Source organism: Symphalangus syndactylus, chromosome 11, assembly GCF_028878055.3.
Source record: "Symphalangus syndactylus isolate Jambi chromosome 11, NHGRI_mSymSyn1-v2.1_pri, whole genome shotgun sequence".
Taxonomy (NCBI): Eukaryota; Metazoa; Chordata; class Mammalia; order Primates; family Hylobatidae; genus Symphalangus; species Symphalangus syndactylus.
Genome location: NC_072433.2, coordinates 17,863,609 through 17,883,907, shown reverse-complemented (window position 1 = coordinate 17,883,907; position 20,299 = coordinate 17,863,609). Strand labels below are relative to the sequence as shown.

General features: G+C 42.0%; 1 protein-coding gene and 1 pseudogene across 1 annotated transcript in view; one reads left to right on the top strand and one right to left on the bottom strand.

The window, feature by feature from the left end:
• CDKL3 (cyclin dependent kinase like 3) overlaps window positions 1–20,299 on the bottom strand; it is a 145,388-nt gene that overhangs the window by 14,062 nt on the left and 111,027 nt on the right.
• Window positions 19,134–19,626, top strand: LOC129492597 (small ribosomal subunit protein uS15-like; annotated as a pseudogene).

Sequence of the window (20,299 nt, the reverse complement as noted above, 5' to 3'; positions counted from 1 at the left end):
GGCTGGAGCACAGTGGTGTGATCTCGGCTCACTGCAACCTCTGCCTCCCGGGTTCAAGTGATTCTCCTGCCTCAGCCTCCTGAGTAGCTGGGACTACAGATGCGTGCCACCATGCCTGGCGAATTTTTTGTATTTTTAGTAGAGATGGGGTTTCACCATGTTAGCCAGGATGGTCTCAATCTCCTGACCTCGTGACCCGCCCGCCTCAGCCTCCCAAAGTTCTGGGATTACAGGCGTGAGCCACCGCGCTCGGCCTCTTAGCCACCTCTATAGGGCCAAGGGAAGTGGAATCTTAAGTGCTAATGTCCATTTAGTTGAAAAAAACTTCCAAATAATCAAATCTTACCTGTTATATACAAGCCACACTTGCCAGTTATCCATTCCCAACTACTATACAAGGTTTTTACTAAAGAAAACTTTCCAGAAATATTGAACAATGCAAACAGAGAAGATCTGACATTTCTTTTATTCCTTTTTTTTTTTTTTTTTTTTTTGAGACGGAGTTTCGCTCTTGTTGCCCAGGCTGGAGTGCAATGGCGTGATCTCGGCTCACTGCAACCTCCGCCTCCCAGGTTCAAGCAAGTCTCCTGCCTCAGCCTCCTGAGTAGCTGAGATTACAGGCATGCATCACCACGCCTGGCTAATTTTTGCATTATTAGTAGAGACGGGGTTTCTCCATGTTGGTCAGGCTGGTCTCGAACTCCCAACCTCAGGTGATCTGCCCGCCTCGGCCTCCCAAAGTGCTGGAATTACAGGCGTGAGCCACTGTGCCCAGCCATGAAGATCCGACATCTCTAGAATTCCCATGAGCTGCTCAGACTGCGCAGGTGAACAGGCCAGTCCCAACAACCAGCAGTGCTCCATCCCTTCTCAGCTGGGGCCTGAGAACACGTGAGTGAGAAAGTTTCGCCCTGTTGCCTCAGCCGAAAGCTAGGGAATCCTAGCTCACATACCAGGTTCCTTAAGCAATGATGAATCTTCTTCACTTCCTCCTTTATTTCCTTACCAAGAGAGTAGTTCCCAGTTTCAGTGTGGAGGCCAGAAAGGACAACATGACATCACCCTTCCCCACAGTGATTTGCTCAGTCATCTTAGCAGGTTGCTTAAGAGATAAGTCACCCTCTCTATACTTCTTTTTGAAAGCCAAAACTAGAGATTATAGTTCTCAATATAGGGCAGCTGTTAACCTATCCCTTGATTCCTATCAGCCTAAGATCCTCAAAATAAGCCCCCAAGGAATGTCTCTAGGACTTGGGTGGAGGTGGAGAGTTGTCTCATATACTGAACTGTTGAGGAGACCTGGCTTCTAGTCTGAGCCTCAGTGCATTAACTATGACCTTGAGCAAGTCCCTGCACACTCAGAGCCTTTGGATCACCTTTAAAATAATGCTATGATCTTTCTCAACAATAACATTTTCCTTCTTTCTTTTTTAATTTTACTTGTTTATTTATTTATTTATTTTGACACAGAGTCTCGCTCTGTCGCTCAGGCTGGAGTGCAGTGGTGCAATCTTGGCTCACTGCAACCTCCGCCTCCTATGTTCAAGCGATTCTCTTGCCTCAGCCTCCCGAGTAGCTTGGATAACAGGCGTGTGCCACCACACTCGGTTAATTTTTGTATTATTAGTAGAGACAGGGTTTCACCATGTTGATAAGGCTGGTCTCGAGCTCCTGACCTCAAGTGATCCACCCGCCTCAGCCTCCCAAAGTGCTGAGATTACAGTTGTGAGCCACCACACCCAGCCTAAAATTTCTTATAGAGATGTGAGGGTGGTCTCACTATGTTGCCCAGGTTGATCCTGAACTCCTGGCCTCAAGCAATACTCCCACCTAGGCCTCCCAAAGCATTGGGATTACAGGTGTGAGCCACCACACTTGGCCAACAATAAAATTTTCTACAACTCTATGCTAAAAGGGGAAAATGGGCTACAGCTGCTTCAGAAGACTTATGGTGGCAAGTTCACCTACTCAGAAGACCCACACCAATAAGAGACAGACCAACAATGGTAGGCACAGCCACCTGAGAATAGGTCCATGGTCCCCACCACTTGGGAATGACTGGGTCACTGGAAAACATGGCTACCATCCCCAACCCTGTTTCTCTCCTATTTCTCTCCTCTCACTTCTCTACCCTGAGACTAGATTATTTCTATTTTACAGGAAGAAAAAGTGTGATACATTCTCCCGAGCTTCAGAGGGAATCACTGTCGGTGACTGAATTGAACTCAGATGTTTCTGACACATATACCAACATTTACATACATTACATCCCTTTGCCAGCCTTTTGAAAAATGTTGATTTACACTGTTTGATCTCATATCTTGTCTTTAACAATTTATTTTCTCATACTTGAGACATCATAGTACTTAGAGCCATAGGGTGAGGGGCCAGTTAAATAGAAAGTCCTGCTGCGATGAGGTTACTAATCTAACGAAAGGGAAGTCAGAGGTAAAAAATCTCTAAGAACACAGATAAAAGGCACAGACAAATGCATCCGCAACTAATCACAGCTGTACAGAGTTAGTGTAGGCTTGGAGACAGTAGGTGGATTGAATAGTGTACTAGGTATTAAGAAGAGAAATTAGTGGCCAGGCGCAGTGGCTCACGTCTGTAATTCCAGCACTTTGGGAGGCCGAGGTGGGTGGATCACCTGAGGTCAGGAGTTCAAGACCAACCTGGCCAACATGGTGAAACCCCATCTCTGGTAAAAATACAAAAAAATTAGCTGGATGTGGTGGCACGTGCCTGTAATCCCAGCTACTCAGGAGGCTGAAGCAGGAGAACAGCTTGAACTAGGGAGTCCGAAGTTGCAGTGAGCAGAGATTGTGCCACTGCACTCCAGCCTGGCGACACAGTGAGACTCCGTCTCCAAAAAAAAAAAAAAAGAAGAGAAATGACTGGGCATGCACATATTTCAAGAAACAATTCATTAGTATTTCACCCCCAAATCTAAACATTGCTAATTCTGTTCTATACCTAAAGAGTGATCATTTTTAAGTTATTTATAATTTCAAACATCGACAACAGCAGACCTTTTGTAAAGCTAATAATTATTCACTAATTTTTATTATTATTTATTTATTTATTTATTTTTTGAGATGGACTCTTACTCTGTCACCCAGGCTGGAGTGCAGTGGCACAATCTCGGCTCACTGCAATCTCCGCCTCCCAGGTTCAAGTGATTCTCCTGCCCCAGCCTCCCAAGTAGCTAGGATTACAGGTGCCTGCCACCACGCCCAGCTAATTTTTTGTACTTTTAGTAGAGATGGGGTTTCACCATGTTGGCTAGGCTGGTCTTGAACTCCTGATCTCGTGATCCACCTGCCTCGGCCTCCCAATGTGTTGGGATTACAGGCGTGAGCCACTGCACCCAGCCATTCACTAATTTATATAGTGAATAGTATAATAATCCCCCATGTACCCATCATCCAGCTTCAACAGTCATCAACTCATGGCCATTATTATTTTATCTGCACTCCAACTGACTTCCTCCATCCTGTGTTGTTTTGAAGCAAATCTCAGGCATCATAATTTCAACTTTAAATCTTTAATATTTATCTCTAAAAGATAAAAACTCATTTTAATGAAATCACTCCAACACTTAAAATAATAATGTTATAATATCCAGATGATAATGTTTTAGGCAGCAAATGAAAAACGTTGGCCACTGGAGAGATGTGAAGTACTGTCACTCTCACAGGCTCTGCAGTCAAATGGGACATGTTTCTAGCTTCGCTGATAAGACCCCATAAAGTGGGTGATGAGATTTCACAGCAAACCTAATTTTTTATTCTTTGTTCTGCAATCTCTGCCTCCCGGGTTCAAGTGGGAAATCATGAGAATGAACTCTCCATGAAAGGAAGATTAGAGAACCTACCTCCTCATGAACAACTCAATTCCCCTTTGGAGAAGTAGAGATTCCATGTCATGAGCCAATGCCATGGTGTCACATGTTGTGTCAGAGCTACACACATAGCTCAGGAATGTGAGTGAGCACAGTGGACAAGGGAAGTACTTGTACATCCAGAGCACAGTCCAGAAGCAACAGTCTACGGGAGTTTCCCCAGGCCTGATGCTGCTGGTTTCTGTTTTGTTGGAAATATTTTAAGAATTTGACTTTTTTATTTATAGGTTTATTTAACCTATTTAGTGCCATTCACAAGGGTTAGAAGAAAACATGGAGTCATGTAAAAAAAGGTTTGTTGTTTTGTTTTTATAGATTTAGGGGTATAAGTGTTGTTATGTTACATGGATATAGTGCATAGTGGCAAAGTCTGGGTTATTTCATGTAACCATCACCTGAATAGTGCACATCAGGCTCATTAAGTAATTTTTCATCCCTCACTCCCCTCCCACCCTCTCACCCGTCTAAGTTTCAAAAGAGTTTTAGTTATAAGGGATATATGGAAATTTGCCATATTCCTGTGTAACAATTGATTGGCAATGTTCCTTTAAAGAATGTTATATAGGCTGGGCGTGGTGGCTCACACCTGTAGTCCCAGCACTCTGGGAGGCTGAGGCAGGAGGATCACCCGAGGTCAAGAGTTCAAGACCAGCCTAGCCAACATGGCGAAACCCCATCTCTACTAAAAAATGCAAAACTTAGCTGGGCGTGGTGGCATGCGCCTGTAATCCCAGCTACTTGGGAGGCTGAGGCTGGAGAACCACTTGAACCTGGGAGGCAGAGGTTGCAGTGAGCCGAGATGGCACCACTGCATTCCAGCCTGGATGACAGAGCAAGACTCTGTCTCAAATAAATAAATAGTAAAGAATGTTATATAAACAGAGGTCAATTTATGCAGTTCCTAAAGATTCATGTGCAAAAAATTTTATAAACCAAATCTTATTTTAAAAGCTTTAATATAGAGCACATAAAAAACTAAGAATTATTCTCTAATTTATGTTGTTTGGAGTCTAGATTTTTGAACACAGCTTTTCTTTTTTTCCCTTAAAATGAAACAATCTCAACTAGGTTTGCAGGATTACATACTCCTGGGGCCATGCATGCCTTTTCACTCCTGTGCCACTACTGCAATAGCCATCCAACTGGTTTTTATGCCTCTTATCCCGCCCCGTCATACTGAGTTGTCTTCCTAAAGTACATATCTAGTCCTGCCACTTCACTAATAGGCATTTAATGTTTCCATCACCTTCCAAAAATCTCCCAGTTCCTTAGCATAGCATGCAAGGTTCTCTGTGACCTGTCCCTGACTTACCAAACAACTTTATTTCCCTCTGCTCTCCACCCTCCACATACTCCATCCTCCAGCCATATCACTAGTAAATGCTTTTAGAACATAGTCCATATTTTTCCAAACACTGAACCACTGAATTCATTTCTAGAACTAGGGCCAGTATAGCACAGTGTTTAAGAGCTACCCTAGGCCAGGCGCGGTAGCTCACACCTGTAATCCCAACACTTTGGGAGCCAAGGCAGCTGGATCACCTGAGGTTGGGAGTTCGAGTCCAGCCTGACTATCATGGAGAAACCCTGTCTCTACTAAAAATACAAAATTAGCCAAGCGTGGTGGTGCATGCCTGTAATCCCAGTCGCTCAGGAGGCTGAGGCAGGAGAATCACTTGAACCCAGGAGGCAGAGCTTGCAGTGAGCAAGATTGTGCCATTGCATTCCAGCCTGGGCAACAAGAGCAAAACTCTGTCTCAAAAAAAAAAAGAACTACCGTTTATTTCAGACTGGGTAGAATCCTGGCTCTATCACTTACCAGCTGTGTGACTTTGAGAAAATCACTTAATTTGCCTGAGCCACAGGTTTCTTCAGTTCTAAAATAGGATAATGAGGCTGAGCACATTGGCTCATACCTGTAATCCCAGCACTTTGGGAGGCTGAGGCAGGAAGACTGCTTGAGCCCCAGAGTTCAAGACCAGCCTGGGCAACATAGCAAGACCACCCATCTCTAATTTGTTAAATTTTATGGAAAACTAAATAAATAAAATGGGATAAGGGTATATTTCTCATGGAGTTGCTGGGAGGATTCAGTTGGATTAGGCATGTCAAATGCTTAGCACAATGCCTGGCACAGTTCAATATATGATAACTCTTATCCTCTACATTTCAATCTGTTAAGGTCCAGCTATTTGTCAAGACCTAGCTTAGCTGATACCACCCTGTGAAGCCTTTCCAGTTCCTCCAGCTGAAAGTCATCTCTCCTCTTCTGGGATCCCACAGCTCATGCATAGTCTCTTTCTCAGCCCTAACTACTTTCTTGTACTCTAATTATTTATATGCACATCTTTTCCGCTCTGCTTCAGTGAATCCCTGCTATGTGCTAAGTGCCGTAAGTTCCATGGGGAATAAAAGATGAAGAAAACTTGGTTCTTTGCTGTACAACTGTTCACATTCTAGTTAGCAAACAGGGCAATTCAAATACAATTCACCAATGTTTGTTGAGTAAAGTTGAGGCTCATGATCATCATTACAGGTTTCTATTCCTCTGAGGTTCTCTTTTACAGAAGAATCTCAAAGTATAAGCTAGATTTTAGGACCAGGGCCATTTCCCTACTATTAAGCAGAATTTATCTCTTGAGGGCAACTACAGTGAAATATAATTTAACATAGCTGAGTTTAGTGTCCTATCAAGGGAAAACTAATATTGGCGATGTCAGAGTCAAGTGATACCATTGTACTATGACTTCCTCTGCTCCCAAAGCTTTTGCCAAAATAAATACACAAAGTGTTGGACCTAAAATATTGCATAGGGCTATGAATCACTTCTAGCCTCCTTTTTCCGAGGAGGTAGTTGTGATGAGCATTCTTGGTATACTTGTAATTCAAGGCAGAGCAGATGGTGAAGGCTGCATGCCCATACTGCATCCTCTGATCCTGTCTGCAGGTGCTCAAGGCCATGAGGTAAACAGCCCCCTTGGGCTTCCAATCCTAACTGCTGAAGGAGTCCTCTGTCTTACACTAAATGACACTTTAAGTCACTGCCAGGTTCTGAATGTCATCAAGACTTCAAATGAGGCTGTTCAGGCTCCTGCATCACACAAATACCAAAAGATTACACCTGTAGTGCCTACCACATGAGGAAACAGAGCAGCTGGACAGCATATTTTAACCATGTGAACAGGGCACATGTCATCGGGTTGGCCTCTCATGAAATGACTGCCCTGGGCTGCCAGAGAAAAAGTGGCTTGTTCTCCTGGGCAAGATATCCACCCCCTTTCTTCTCTGCCCTTCTCTCCAGGCTGGCTGAGCATGACAACCTTGTGATAGGTCTAGGCTGGTTTCCTCATTCTAGCTCCAGAGTTGTAATTCTGCGGGTAACTGTGAGAGAGGAAGCTTTACTCACATATGGGCCCTTCCATGTTTCTGAACATAATGTATTTCTGAAACATATCAAAAAGACAAATGTATGAAAGTCAAACAATAGGCTTAAATGTGTTAAGGGCAGTTCATTCCCAGAAAGCTAAAAATATTATAAAATGCCCAATTATATTTCACATTTTAATCACCGCATTGAACAATATATTTTTAGAACCTGGAGATATTTTTTCTTTTTTTTTTTTTGGAGACAGGGTCTTGCTCTGTTGCCCAGGCTGGAGTGCAGTGGTGTCATCACAGCTCCATGCAGCCTCAGCCTCCTTGGGCTCAGGTCATCCTACCACCTCAGCCTCCCAGGTAGCTGGGACTACAGGTGCACACCACCATGCCCAGCTAATTTGTTATATTTTCAGTAGAGATGGGGTTTTGCATGTTGCCAGCCTGGTCTTGAACTCCTGGGCTCAAGTGATCTGCCCGCCTCAGCCCCCCAAAGTGCTGGGATTACAGGCATGAGCCATGGCACCCAGCCCCTTTTTATTCTTAACAACTGAATATATGTCAGCTGGCACGTGACTAAGAGTTCAGATGAGGCTAAAGATTCACTGCTCTCGGTGCCTCTGAGGAGCTTGTCTTTGTCTTCTTTCAGCACACTTATGAGAGCAATGCTTCCAGTCACTAGCATCAGCAGCCTCATTTTTTTTCCCAATTCTACTCATTTTTATTCTTACTAAAAAGAGGAAAACAGGCCAGGCGTGGTGGCTCATGCCTGTAATCCCAGCACTTTGAGAGGCCAAGGCAGACGGATCATGAGGTCAGGAGATCAAGACCATCCTGGCCAACATGGTGAAACCCCATCTCTACTAAAAATACAAAAAAAATTAACTGGGTGTGGTGGCGCGTGCCTGTAATCCCAGCCACTTGGGAGGCTGAGGCACGAGAATTGCTTGAACCCATGAGGCAGAGGTTGCAGTGAGCCGAGATCATGCCACTGCACTCCAGCCTGGTGGCAGAGCAAGACTCTGTCTCAAAAAAAAAAAAAAAAAAGGAAAATAATGAAATTGTCATTGAAACACCACTGTGCCAACAACACTGAGAGCAACTGGCAAGACTGCATGCATTAGACATGCATTGTCTAATGCCACGCTGCAGCAGCCTAAATGGTGGATGAGAGCCTGAATGTAAGACTAGGCTAAGAAGCTGTCAGCACTGTATAGTACCATTCAGGTCGCAGTCTACTTACCCGGACATTATCTCATTTGGTTATTTCCTCACTCTTTCGTCTCACCCCACACCCTTCACTTTCGAGGAAGAGCAATGATGGTAAGATTATGGAAATCAGTATTTGCTTAGCATGAATTATTAGTAAACAAGTATTTATTTTGCTCAATATGGTAAATACTGAGTAACTGCATAACCATCTAATGAGATGTTAAGAAGAAAGACTTTAAAGGAGCTCTTTACACAAGGACCACAGGAAGCATAAAAAACCAACAACATTAAAGAGTTAATAAATATCAGTGATGAGGCCGGACACAGTGGCTCACGCCTGTAATCCCAGCACTTTGGGAGGCTGAGGTGGGAGGATCACCTGAGGTCAGGAGTTTGAGACCAGCCTGGCCAACATGGTGAAAGCCCATCTCTACTAAAAATACAAAAATTAGCTGGGCACAGTGGCAGGTGCCTGTAATCCCAGCTACTCAGGAGGCTGAGGGAGGAGAATCGCTTGAACCCAGGAGGCAGAGGTTGCAGTGAGCCAAGATCGCGCCATTGCACTCTAGCCTAGGTGACAGGAGCGAAACTCCGTCACAAAAAAAAAAAAAAAAAAAAAAAAAAAAAAATCAATGATGTACAAACTAGGCATCTGTGGAAAATGCTCTTGGGTCCTACAAGCCACCTGAAGAAGTCTATATTCTTAACCCATCAATGGAGTGAGGAAACTGCACTTCACTCAGCGTGAGATCTTCAGCATGGGGTAGCATATCAGCAAGTTAAAAAAATAAAATAAAAAAAAAAACAAAGACTTGGCCAGGCACAGTGGCTCACGCCTGTAATCTCAGAACTTTGGGAGGCTGAGGTGGGCAGATTGCTGAGGTCAGGAGTTCAAGACCAGAACTTTAGACTTTAGTAGAGACCCATCTCTACTAAAATACAAAAAATTAGCCGGGCATGGTAGTGTGTGCCTGTAGTCCCAGCTACTTGGGAGGCTGAGGCACAAGAATCACTTAAACCCAGGAGGTGAAGGTTGCAGGGAGGCAAACGTTGGAGTGAGCTGAGATTGTGCCACTGCACTCTAGCCTGGGTGACAGAACAAGACTGTCTCACCAAAAAACAACAACAACAACAAAAAAACCCCACAACAATAACAAAACAAAAATAAAGACTTGATTCAAACAGAATGTGAAAAATGACAGATGAGAAATTTGGGAATTTGAACACTGGATATTTGATGATATTAAGAAACCGTTGGCCAGGTGCGGTGGCTCATGCCTGTAATCCCAGCACTTTGGGAGGCTGAGGTGGGTGGATCACGAGGTCAGGAGCTCAAGACCAGCCTGGCCAAGATGGTAAAACCCTGTTTCTACTAAAAATACAAAAATTAGCTGGGCGTGGTGGTGCTTGCTTGTAATCCCAGCTACTCAGGAGGCTGAGGCAGAAAACTGCTTGAACCTGGGAGGTGGAGGTTGCAGTGAGCTGAGATTCTGCCACTGCACTCCAGCCTGGGCGACAGAGTGAGACTCTGTCTCCAAAAAAAAAAAAAAAAAGGAAAAAGAAAAAGAAACTGTTGGCCGGGCATGGTGGCTCACACCTGTATTCCCAGCACTTTGGGAGGCCAAGGCAGGCGGATCACGAGGTCAGGAGTTCGAGATCAGCCTGGCCAACATGGTGAAACCCTGTCTCTTCTAAAACTACAAAAAATAGCTGGGCGTGGTGGCAGGCGTCTGTAATCCCAGCTACTCAGGAGGCTGAGGCAGGAGAATCATTTGAACCCGGGAGGCACTTGAACCCAGGAGAATCGTTTGAACCCAGTTGCAGTGAGCCAAGATTGTGCCATGGCACTCCAGCCTGGGCGACAGGGTGAGACTCCGTCTCAAAAAAAAAAAAAAAAAAAAAAGAAACTGTTAATTGGCTGGGCATGGTGGCTCATGCCTATAATTCCAGCCCTTTGGGATGCTGAGGTGGGCGGATCACTTGAGATCAGGAGTTTGAGACCAGCCTGGCCAACATGGCGAAACCCCATCTCTACTAAAAATACAAAAAATTAGCTGGGCGTGGTGGCAGACGCCTGGAATCACAACTACTCCGGAGGCTGAGGCAAGAGAATCTCTTGAACCCAGGAGGCAGAAGTTGCAGTGAGCCGAGATCAGGATACTGTACTCCAACCTCGGCCACAGAGCAAGACTTTGTCTCAAAAAAAGAAACTGTTAATTATTTGTAGGTGTGATAAGTGATTATATCTTTATGAAAAGAACACTAAGCTTTTAGAAACACATATTGAAATATTTAGGAAAGAATTATATGATGTCTGGGATTTACTTCAAAATAATACAAGAGGGTGGGAAATGAGTGGGGTAATAGATGAAACAAAACTGACCACGTGTTGATAACTGTTAAAGCTAGGTGATGAGTAACAGGAGGAATTACGAGAATCTTATTATGAGATTCTGTTTACTCGTGTATATGTTTGAAATTTCCCATAACAAAAAGTTTGTAAAATGTTGGAGGTTTGGAAACATAAATTAAAAGTGGATACAAAGAATCCTGCCACATCAACATGGACAAACATTAAGAAAAATATTGGGGGCCAGGCATGGTGGCTCACACCTATAATTCCAGCTCTTTGGGAAGCACAGGCAAGAGGATGGCTTGAGCCCAGGAGTTTGAGACCAGGCTAGGCAACACAACAAGACCCTGTCTCTACAAAAAAAAAAAAAAAGAAAAGAAAAAAAAAGAAAGTAAAGAAAAATTATGCAGCCATTATCTGGACATAGTAGCACGTGCCTGTAGTCCTAGCTGCTCTGGAGGAAGATCGTTTGCGCCTAGGAGTTACAGGCCGCAATGAGCTGTAAGCATGCCACTGCACTCCAGCCTGGGTGACAAAGTGAGACCCTGTCTCTAAATAAAAATTTAAAAATAACATTGGGAAAAAGAGTTGCAGAAGGATAGGTACCAAATGATGCCATAATTCCACGTATATAAAATGCCAAACATGCCTAACAATACGATACGAACTTTTAAGGGTACATGCATATGTCAGTAAAAGTAGGAAGACCAGCATAGAAAGGAGTGGTACAAATTTCAGAAATGTGATTACTGAGGATGCAGGAAGGGGAATACAATGGGGGAGGGTCACACAAAGGGCTTCCACTATTTTTGTAAAGTCTTAGACCTTTTTGTTGTTGTTGTTTTGGACAGAGTCTCCATCTTATGGCTCAGGCCGGAGTGCAGGCTGTGATCATAGCTCACTGTAACCTCCAACTCCTGGGTTCAAGCATCCTTAGTTCCTGAAGTAGCTGGGTCGCACAGTGCCCACTAAAACTGGCTAATTTTTGTATTTTTAGTAGCGACCAGGTTTCACCATGTTGCCCAGGCTGGTCTCGAACTCCTCACCTCAAGTGATCCTCCCATCTCAGGTTTCCCAAAGTGCTGGGATTTCAGGCGTGAGCCACTGCACTTGACCAAGCCTTACACCTTAAACTGGGTCATGGACACATAGGTGATTATGATATTCTATACCTTTCTGTATTTATGAAATAGTTCATCAGAAAAATACACAACTAAAATTTTAAATTAAAAAGTGAAACAGAAGGTTACTAATCACCTAGAGGAATGAGTTAACAGATTCTTGCATTTCTTGTATTGACTACTAACTATGCCCATCTCTTCCCACTGCCTGCCCCACAATCCCTGTAGCTTGTAAGATTTGTTTTTGTTAAGATACTATTGTGAAAAATAACATCGACAAACATACAATTAACATATTTAAAGACTAATAATAAAACAAGTTCCCTTGCATTTTTTTTTTTTGAGATGGAGTCTCACTGTGTTGCCCAGGCTGGAGTGCAGTGGAACAATCTCAGCTCACTGCAACCTCTGCCTCCCGGGTTCAAGTGATCCTCGTGCCTCAGCCTCCTGAGTAGTGGGACTACAGGTATGTGCCACCACGCCTAATTTTTGTATTTTTAGTAGAGACGGGGTTTAGCCATGTTGGCCAGGATGGTCTGGAACTCCTGACCTCAAATGATCCACCTTCCTCGGCCTCACAAAGTGCTGGGATTACACACATGAGCCACCGTGCCCAGCCTTCCCTTGCACTCTTGACTCCAAGAAACATGACATTACCAGTAACACTGAGGTTCCAGGTATGGTCTCTCTGATCACATTCCCAACAGACAGGGCTGCTATACTGAATTTTGTATTTATTATTCCTTGGCTTTCTTTATAATCGAATCATATATTGTGTATTTTAAAATATATTTAGCTTTGTATGTGTTTAATGTACATATGTGGAAACATAATGTGACTTGCTCTTCCTATGAAAACTGTTTGCGATTTATTCATGTTGATGTGTATAATTCATTCATGTTCGTGTCTGTGTGTATATATATATTAATAATACATGACAGTTTATTTATCCAGTCTGTTGTTGATGGATTTTGGGCTGTCTCCAGATTCTGCTGTAACAAACAACACTGCTGGGAACATCCTTACGAGCCTCTTGAAGTCCACGTGCGAGACTTTCTCCAGAATAAAAACCAAGGGGAGGAATGGTTGGTCACGGGATGTGCCCATCTACAATTTACTAGATAATGCCAGGTTGTCTTCCCAATTTACACCCCCACCAGCGGAGTGTGAACATTTCCACCGCCCCATGTCCTCACCAACACTTGGTGTTGACAATGAGCTTTTGCCAACTGGGTGAGAACGAAAACTAGAATCTGTGGTTTTAATTTCCATTTCCCTGATTACTAATAAAGCTGAGGCTTTTTTTTTTTTCATATTTTTGGCCATTCACTTTCTTGCTTTTGTGACATATCTATCTTTTGCTCACTTTTCTTTGGGGTATGTTGTCTTTTTTCTTTGTGGATTTTTAGGAATTCACCATGTGTTTGAGGTATAATTATATAAGTTATGTAAGTTCTCTAAGTTTCCAGTTGTGACTTGCTTTTTCACTTTTTTACTCTTCTGGTATGAGTAGTAGTCCTAAATTTTAATATAGTTATTTTTTTTCTTTTAGAGATAGAGTCACCCTCCATTCCCCGGTCTGGAGTGCTGTGGTGCGATCTCAGCTCACTACAGCCTTGACCTTCCTGAGCTCAAGCTATCTTCCCACCTCAGGCACTGGAGGAGCTAGGACTATAGATGTGCACCACTGGGCCCAAGTACAGTCAAATTTGGTCACCAGTTTTTCCATTTTGCTCTTGCTTTTTGTGTCTTATTTAAGAAAGATGGGCTGGGCACGGCGGCTCACGCCTGTAATCCCAGCACTTTGGGAGGCCAAGGCGGGCAGATCACCTGAGGTTGGGAGTTTGAAACCAGCCTGACCAATGTGGAGAAACCCCGTGTCTACTAAAAATACAAAATTAGCTGAGTGTGGTGGCACATGCCTGTAATCCCAGCTACTCGGGAGGCTGAGGCAGGAGAATCGCTTGAACCCAGGAGGCGGAGGCTGCAGTGAGCTGAGATCACACCACTGCACTCCAGCCTGGGCTACAGAGCTAGACTCTCTGTCTCAAAAAAAAAAAAAAAAAAAAGAAAAGAAAAGAGATATGAGGCTGGGTGTGGTGGCTCACACCTGTAATCTCAGCACTTTGGGAGGCCAAGGCAGGCAGATCACAAGGTCAGTATTGGGAGAACCATCCCCCAATATTTCAAAGTAGGTTCTTTTCTATTTTCCCTAAGTGTTGGCTGGTCTGAGAAATAAAGAGAAAGAGTACAAAGAGAAATTTTACAACTGGGCCTCCGGGGGTGCCATCACATATTGGTAGGACTGTGATGGCAACCTCGAGCCGCAAAATCAGCAAGTTTTTATTAGGGATTTTAGAAGGGGAGGGAGTGTACGAATAGGGAGTGGGTCACAGAGATCACATGCTTCAAAAGGCAATAAAAGATCACAAGGCAAAGGGCAGAGCAAGATCACAAGGCCAGGGCGAAATTAGAATTACTGATGAGGTTCCATGTCCTGCTGGGCACGCATTGTCATTGATAAACATCTTAACAGGAAACAGGGTTTGAGAGCAGACAACCGGTCTGACTAGAATTCGCCAGGCTGGAATTTCCTAATCCTAGCAAGCCTGAGGGCACTGCAGGAGACCAGGGAGTATTTCATCCCTTATCTTCAACCACATAAGACAGACACTCCCAGAGTGGCCATTTTAGAGACCTCCCCCTGGGAATGCATTCCTTTCCCAGGGTTATTCCTTGCTGGGAAAAGAATTCAGCGATATTTCTCCTATTTGCTTTCTTCAAGAAGAGAAATATGACTCTGTTCTGCCTGGCTCCACAGGCAGTCAGACCTTATGGTTATCTCCCTTGTTCCCTGAAAATCGCTGTTATCCTCTTCTTTTTTAGGATGCCCAGATTTCATATAGTTCAAACACACGTTTTACAACAATTTGTGCAGTTAACGCAATCATCACAGGGTCCCGAGGTGACATATATCCTCAGTTTACGAAGATGACGGGATTAAGAGATTAAAGTAAAGACAGGCATAGGAAATTATAAGAGTATTGATTGGGGAAGTGATAAATGTCCATGAAATCTTCACAATTTATATTCTTCTGCCATGGCTTCAGCTGGCCCCTCCGTTCAGGGTCCCTGACTTCCCGTAACAAGTGAATCTACCATTCTGGGGTCTGGAGGACGGTGGCCCTCTTCTCACAGCTCCACTAGGCAGTTCGGAGTCCCTGACTTCCCGCAACAGGTCAGGAGTTCAAGATCAGCCTGACTAATATGGCGAAACCCCATCTCTACTAAAAATACAAAAATTAGCTGGGCATGGTGGTGGGCACCTGTAGTCCCAGCTGCTTGGGAGGCTGAGGCAGGAGAATTGTTTGAACCCGTGAGGTGGACGTTGCAGCGACCTGCAATTGCGCCACTGCACTCCAGCCTGGGCGACAGAACAACACTCTGTCTCAAAAAAAAAAAAAAAAAGGAAGAACAAAGTAGAAGCATGTGTCTAATAAGATGTCAAGATTCATGTTAAAGTTGTAATTACAAAGTAGAAGCATGTGTCTAACCAGACATCATGATTCATGTTAAAGTTGTAATTAAGATACCACTGAATTGGTGTAAGGGTAAAAGACCAGTAGAACTGAATAAAGAGCCTAAAAAACCCACACATGTACAGAAACAATATATGATAGAAATGGTATTGACAATAAGTGGGGAAAGGATAGACTCTTAAATAAATGAGACTGGGACAATTGGTAATCCATACAGAGAAAGAGGAACTGAATTCTTGCCTCATACCAAACAATAATTTCATATGTATTATGGACTTAAATGCAAACGGAAAACTTTAAGACCTTTAGAAGGATATCTTTGGCCGGGCACAGTGGCTCATGCCTGTAATCCCAGCACTTTGGAAGGCTGAGGCCAGCAGATTACCCGAGGTCAGGAGTTTGAAAGAGCCCAGAGGTTAGTTTTATTTGTATTTGAACTTTATCTAACTGGAAACATACAGTAAATATGTAAACAGGGCCAGGCGCGGTGGCTCATGCCTGTAATCCCAGCACTTTGGGAAGCCAAGGTGGGCAGATCACCCGAGGTTGGAAGTTTGAGACCAGCCTGACCAACATGAAGAAACCCCATCTCTACTAAAAATACAAAATTAGCCAGGTGTGGTGGCACATGCCTATAATCCCAGCTACTGGGGAGGCTGAGGCAGGAGAATTGCTTGAACCCAGGAGGCGGAGGTTGCAGTGAGCCAAGATTACGCCATTGCACTCTAGCCTGGGCAACAAGAGTGAAACTCCATCTCAAAAAACAAACAAAACAAACAACAACAACAAAAAACCTAACCTTTACGGATAGATGTCAGATACTGGTTTCCTTTGATGGGAGGCATTGACTGAAAGGAGGATAAGGAGTGATGTAATTATTTTATATCTTGCTTTGGGTGGTGGTTACATGGGTATATTTAATTGCCACAATTCATAAAGCTAAACAGTTAGGGCCCTTGCATTTTATTTTATATAAGTTTATGACTTTAAAAGAAAAAATATTGTTAAGAAAATGAATAGACAGACATACCACGAATTGTGAGATAATATTTGCAGTGCATATGTATGACCAAAGACTTGTGTCCTGAATGTATCAGGAACTGCTAACAATTAACAACAACAAAAATCCAATTTAAAATGTACAAAGTATTTGAACAAACAAAAAAGACATAAGAATGGCCAATAAGCATGTGAAAGCGTGCTCAACATCATTATTCATTAGGAAAATGCAAATTAGAATTCAATTTAAAAAAAAGCTTCAATGGGGTACCATCATACACCCACTAGATTGGATAAAGTGATAATACCAGATGTTTATAAAGCTATGGAGCAACTGGAACTCTCAATCTTTGCTGGTGAGAGTGTAAACAATTATCTCGTCTTAGAGAACTGTTTGGTAATTTCCCATAAATTTAAACATACATTTTCCCTATGGCCACACAATTCTACTTCTAAGTTTTTTTCCAAGGATAACGAAGGCATAGATCCACAAAAAGATGTGTGCAAGAAAGTTCATGGCAGCCTTAATCATAATAATTGGAACAACTCAAATGTGCATCAGCTAGAGACTGGATAAAGAAATTGTATTATAGTCATGCACTAGAACATGACATAGCTATAAGAAGTTAACAAATGGCAGTAATCCCAGCACTTTGGTAAACTGAGGCAGGATGATCACTTGAGCCCAGGAGTTTGAGAACAGCATGGGTAACATGGCGAGACCCCATCACTACAAAAAATAAAAAAGTTGGTGAGGCATGATGGGATGCACTTATGGTCCCAGCTACTTAACAGGCTGAGGTGGGAGGATTGCTTGAGCCCAGGAGGTAGAAGCTGCAGCAAGCTGTGTTCATGCCACTGCACTCCAGTATGGGTGATACAGCAAGACCCTGTCTCAAAAAACTTTAACAAAAAATTTTTTAAAGAGGAAATTAACAAGTAAGTGTTAACTGCAAACCATGGATGCATTTTGAAAACATTACACAAAACTATATGTATTATATTTCATTTATAGGATTCAAGGTACATGAAGTCCAAGAACAAGAAAAACTAATCTATGATGTCAGAAATCAGAAAATGGTTGCATTGTGGGTAAACAGAAAATTGACTGGCAACCAGCACTGGGGAAATGGAAATGTTCTATACCTTATTTATGTGGTGTTATGTGGGTGAATACAATTGTCACAACTCATTCAACTGAACACTTAAGATCAATTTAAAAATTCTTTAAAATGAAGGTAAAATAAAGACATGTATGGGAAAATACAAATGACTGGATTTGTCATCATATAGTCTGCATTAAAGGAAATACTAAAGGGTACTTTTTAGACAGAGAAAAATGACCCCAGGGTAAGCTTGGAAGTACAGGAAGGAATAAATAGTAACAAAAGAGTAAATGTTAACTGTCTAAAACAATAATAATGTATTGTAGGATTAATATATGTAAAATTTAAAAATGACATCATTAGCACATAAGTAGGGAGAGAAGCAAATAGAGTTGAAGTATTCTAAGGTCTTTTCATTATCTAGAAGGAATAAAATACTAATTTTATTAAACTCTGGTAAGTCACAGATGCATGTGACAAAAATCTGCAGATAATTGTCAAATATATATATGTCATAACAAACTGATAAAGGGAAATATTGAATAATAAAAATACTCAATAATTTTTTTAAAAAAGCAGTAACAGAGAGAGAAAGGAAAACAGAATACATGGAACAAATAGGAAGTAAATAGCGAGGTGGTAGATATAAAACCAAACATAAAAGTAACCATATTAAATAAAACAGGTTCCAAATAAGATGCTCCAAAAAAAGAAACAGATGGTCACACTGGATAGAAAATTTAAAACCTAACCATATATTGCTTATAAAATAAGCATTTATATGAAATATAAATATGTAGGAATATTCAAAGTAAAAGAAAAGAAAAATAGTTACTATACAAACTCTAAACAAAACAGGTAGCTATATTAATAACACATAAAGTAGACTGTAATGTGAGAAGCATTATTAGAAATGAGACATATTTCATAATGAAAAAAGGTACGATTCACCAGAAAAATGCAACAAACCTAAACTGAATGCACCTAATAACATAGCCTTAAATGTATATTAAAAACTGATAGAATTAAATGAAGAAGTAGATAAATCCACAATGATACTTGAAGATTTTAACACGTAACCCTCAATAACAAATAAACAGGACACATGCCAAAGAATCAGATACAGTATAAAGATTTAAACAACACAATTAACACTCTTGAACTGACACCTATAGAACGTTGCACCCAATAATTACAGAATTATTTTTAAGTTCAAAAATTTACTATATGTTGGCACATAAAACAAATCAATAAATTTCAAAGGAATGAAATAATACAGAGGGATTCTCTGACCACACTCTAATTAAGCTAAATATTAATTTCAAAATTTCCCATGTGCTTGGAAACTGAGAATTACATTTCTAAATAACTCATGGAATAAAGTAGATATCATATTGGAAATTGGAAAAAAAAACTTATTAAACAACACTAAATAATACTACATACAAAAACATGTGATACAGCTAAAGCTGTGCTTAGAAGCAAATTTATGCATTTAAAATGCTTCGCCTTTTGCTGCCTGACCGCCGCCATCATGGGTCACATGCATGCTCCCTGGAGGGGCTCTGCCCTATCACCGCAGCATCCCCACTCAGCTGAAGTTAGTATCTGATGACATGAAGGAGCAGATTTACAAACTGGCCAAAAAGGGCCTGACTCCCTCACAAATCAGTGTGATCCTGAGAGACACACGTGTGTTGCACAAGTACGCTTTGTGACAGGCAATGAAATCTTAAGAATTCTTAAGTCCAAGGGACTTGCTCTTGATCTCCCTGATGATCTGTACCATTTAATTAAGAAAGCAGTTGCTATTTGAAAGCATCTCGAACAAAACAGAAAGGATAAGGATGCTAAATTATGTCTGATTCTGATAGAGAGCCGGATTCACCATTTGGCTAGATATTATAAGACCAAGTGAATCCTCCCTCCCAATTGGAAATATGAATCATCAACAAACAGCCTCTGCCCTGCTCCCATAAATTTGTCTATGTACTCAAGCAGTAAAATGATTGTTTAACTAAAAACAAATTAAGAAATAAAATGCTTCTGAGAAAAGAACAATGGCTGATAATCAATGATTTAAATTGGAAAATAAACAGAATCTAAGGACATTAGAAGAAAAAAAAGATAGGAACAGACATTAATACCATAGCAAACAAATATACACTAGAGAAAATCACTTCATTGAAAAGGCAATTTAATAAATTATTGGTATAAAAAATTAGAAAAAACACGTTACTAAGTTCAAGAATGAAAAAGGGCTAAGGATGCTGGCTCGTGCCTGTGATCGCAGCTACTCGGGAGGCTCAGGCAGAAGGCTCAGACGGGATGATAGCTTGAGACCAGGAGCTTAAGACCAGCCTGGGCAACATAGTGAAACCCATATCTAAAAGAAATAAGAGAAAAAATCTGGGCATGGTAACATGTGCCTGTAGTCCCAGCTACTTGGGAGGCTGAGGCAGGAGGATCACTTGAGCCCAGGAGTTTGAGGCTGCAGTGAGCTATGATACTGCCAATGCACTCTAGCCTGGGTGACAGAGCAGGAAGTGCGGGAAGAGCTTCACTAGAATCTTATCAACTTTTACAAAATAGTAAGAGGGTGTCAAAAACAACTATATACTGATAAATTTTCAATTTTAAGTGAAATGTCTGTAGATTACGTAGTTACATCTCTCATTTATTCCTGATAT